Consider the following 242-nt stretch of genomic DNA (forward strand, 5'->3'; position numbering starts at 1 on the left):
TGGTCCATTGACCTCTGGTTTATGGGCCCAGCACGCTTCTGCTGCGCCACTCTGCTTGACACCCCAGATGGGACTTGAATCCACAATCCCTGGCTTAGGAGGTCAGTGCCTTATCCATTACGCCACTGGGGCCACATGATACTCTGGGACATATTTCTCAAACTGGGTTGAAAAACTCGTTGATGCACATGTCTGTCCTTTTTGGATTTTGTTGCTTTTAATCAGGCAGCAACACACAAGTT

The sequence above is a fragment of the Austrofundulus limnaeus genome, unplaced genomic scaffold, assembly GCF_001266775.1.
Source record: "Austrofundulus limnaeus strain Quisiro unplaced genomic scaffold, Austrofundulus_limnaeus-1.0 Scaffold9127, whole genome shotgun sequence".
Taxonomy (NCBI): Eukaryota; Metazoa; Chordata; class Actinopteri; order Cyprinodontiformes; family Rivulidae; genus Austrofundulus; species Austrofundulus limnaeus.